Source organism: Helianthus annuus, chromosome 9 (assembly GCF_002127325.2).
Source record: "Helianthus annuus cultivar XRQ/B chromosome 9, HanXRQr2.0-SUNRISE, whole genome shotgun sequence".
Taxonomy (NCBI): domain Eukaryota; kingdom Viridiplantae; phylum Streptophyta; class Magnoliopsida; order Asterales; family Asteraceae; genus Helianthus; species Helianthus annuus.
In genome coordinates this window covers 46,485,251-46,488,054 of record NC_035441.2, presented here as the reverse complement: position 1 = coordinate 46,488,054, position 2,804 = coordinate 46,485,251, and the positions used below count along the sequence as shown (strand labels likewise).

At 33.2% G+C, this 2,804-nt stretch overlaps 1 long non-coding RNA gene across 1 annotated transcript; it reads right to left on the bottom strand.

The window, feature by feature from the left end:
- Positions 1 to 1,710: 1,710 nt before the first annotated feature.
- Positions 1,711 to 2,585, bottom strand: LOC118481965. Its single transcript, XR_004866464.1, has 3 exons — positions 2,476 to 2,585; positions 2,329 to 2,390; positions 1,711 to 2,074 (listed from the first exon to the last, which is right to left on the bottom strand). It is a non-coding gene; the product is annotated as an uncharacterized LOC118481965 (long non-coding RNA).
- Between the last annotated feature and the right edge of the window lie 219 nt (positions 2,586 to 2,804).

Sequence of the window (2,804 nt, the reverse complement as noted above, 5' to 3'; positions counted from 1 at the left end):
CCAGTGACCAAGAAGTCAACATGTCATTTTTTGTTCCAACAAACAGCCCATTCTCAATGAAAATAAAACAATGATTGTACCTGATGCATAACCTTTTGTACCTTTGATAAAATCCATCATTCATCAAGCAAATCAAGATTTCACAATAGTGACTTCCCATCAAAGGACTTGTTGAGGCTCACATCCTCACTCATTCCCTATCATATAGAACAAAATACAATGTGGTAAGCTAATCCCAAATATTTAAACAACTTTCAACCTACAACATTCACAATGCATGAATGGTTCACATCCTCACTGATTCCCTAACAGGTTTTGGGTCAACTAACAAGACTCTTTTAGATAAAGGGGTTGGGTTTGGGTTGATTCTTATTAAAAATAGGTCGGGTTCAGTTGACCTGTATTAAAAAAGGGTTGACCCATCAACCTGTTTAAGTATTTATAAAAAGACGGAAACAAAAAATCTGCAATGGTACTGCAAAATTTAATGATAATATAAACTCCTAGAGCTTTGTCAAATATCCAATTGCTTCAAGATGAAGTCACTAAATAAAAAGGTTTTCTTCTCTAACGTGAAATAAACTTAAACTGAATATTACTTTAGAAAAATATAAATTCAAAAAAGCATCAATATAAACAAGTAGAGGTGCCAACTGCCAACTTTGATCCATATATAATATATTAATATTATTACTTAAACTATAATCTTAAACCTTCAAACATACCGTTATTAAATCCACCTGAAAACAAAACTAACACACCAAATCACTAATTCAAATTGAATCCAAAAAAGAGGTCTGAAATTTTTTTTTACAGTCTCATTAAAAACAGTGATACATCAAATAACTGGATAAGATGATTCAGCTGGATTCTCTTCTACTTTTTTCTCTCAAAACTACCACTTTACAATGCAAATAGTAGAATATCCAACTAAAGGCTTAAAACCATTATCATAATTTTACATTCTAATGAATTACTCAATAAAGAACAAAACATATTCATATCCAGGTTATAATCAAACGAACTCAAGGTCTTATCATTCGTGTGACATATTTTGCAATATTAACAATAAAAAACTAAAAAAACTCGCTTTGGGTTGAGCGGTTTATTAAAAAGGTTAGGGTTTTGTCATACTTACTGTGAGTTGAAAGAGTTCATGCTAACCGAGGCCAACCAAGAAGAAACAGTCAACGTCACGATCGTAGTACTTCCAATTGACTTTGTGACATCACCATTCTGATTGGCTTCCATCAACACATCTAGTTGTTTTCCTATCACGTCCATCTGAACAAAATCATAGTCTTCTCTTTCAAACAGTATATGGATATATTAATTTGTATGGTCAAATGGGTCAAGTAGGGTTGGTTAACGTTAACCTCTTTCAACCCAGTTTTTTTTTCTTTAGATAAAGCCATTTTATAGGTTTTATTCTCCCGGCCTTCTTTGACCCATTTCCTTTTCGCTATAACTTTTTATTTACCAATTTGACCCGTTAAATTCTGGATAACTTACGCTGATAAATAACGCAATTTATGCATCTAGAAAGCAATGCAAGATTTAAATAGAAGCAAACCAGCTAGTACAAGCTTCTTGGGCTCCAACGGTCATAATATCCTGTTCTGAACTGATCTAATAATATAAAATATATAGAATATTTGTAAAATTTGCATAAGGTTGCCAAATGTACCTTCTTTTTCTTCATAGGTTTCCTTTTTTTTTATCGTACACATGTTTCTGCCTCGATTATCCTCTTCGATCCTTAAAAACACCTGAAACAGTTGATGTTCCAGGTTCCATAAGGTTCTTATTGGAGTTATTTGCGCACACGTAAGTTGCAAAAACATCTTCAAGGGCAAGAATTGCCAAACTGTAGTTCTCTTGAGTAAACGATCCTTCTTCACCCAACTTAATTGCTTTTTGACATAAATAACTGGTATGGGGTATCTTTGAACCCGACGTTGCAGCAACTCACGTCCATCTTATCCATAATAAGAATGCCAAAAGCAAGAGCCTTCCATGTTCTTGTCCTAGCTCGGCCTATCATCCCCTACATTACTGGCATTAGCACCGCTCTCTGAAAACAGTACCAAAAGTGTTAAATTGAACGACACATGTATTTTATAAGGAAGAATGAATTGAATTATATGGTAATAATTAGGTGCCAAAGCAACCAGCATACAGATATTTACAAACTAACCGATCAATAAATTCTAAGGTTTTGAAATTGAAAATGTGATTCCAAAGGATGTTAATTGACAACTGACAAGCGTATATAATGAAATTGACAGACAAAGAGTGCATACACGAAAAAAGGAAAATAATACTTACATTTCCTCAAACTCAGAACCTGCTATATAGAAAAAAAGAACCCCTGCTTCTCCAGCAATTACCTATTCAAAGACATAACAGCAATGACCAATCCTAACCTTTCAATATGCATATTATATATAGTGTATATATATATAGGAAACTTACTCCAGTTGGAATGGTTCCCTCTCTTTGCTCGGGCTGTACTCGATGTCTCAGCCCCACCAAAAACCGTCAATCTTCGGAGAATCTGTGGAATCAGCTGCAAAAGTAGATAAAAGTTCAAAACAGTTATATTCATCTAATCCTTCTTTCATCAACTATAACAAACACATCGGATTAAAAAAAATGAAATCATTCAATTACAGTTCATTAACAGATTTCAATCAATAACAATCAAAATTAAACAAAAAAAGCCTAACAAAATTAATCATTAAATTCATCTTCAATCAGCTACAATAACAAATCCGATTATAACACAACAGGAAATTAGTCAA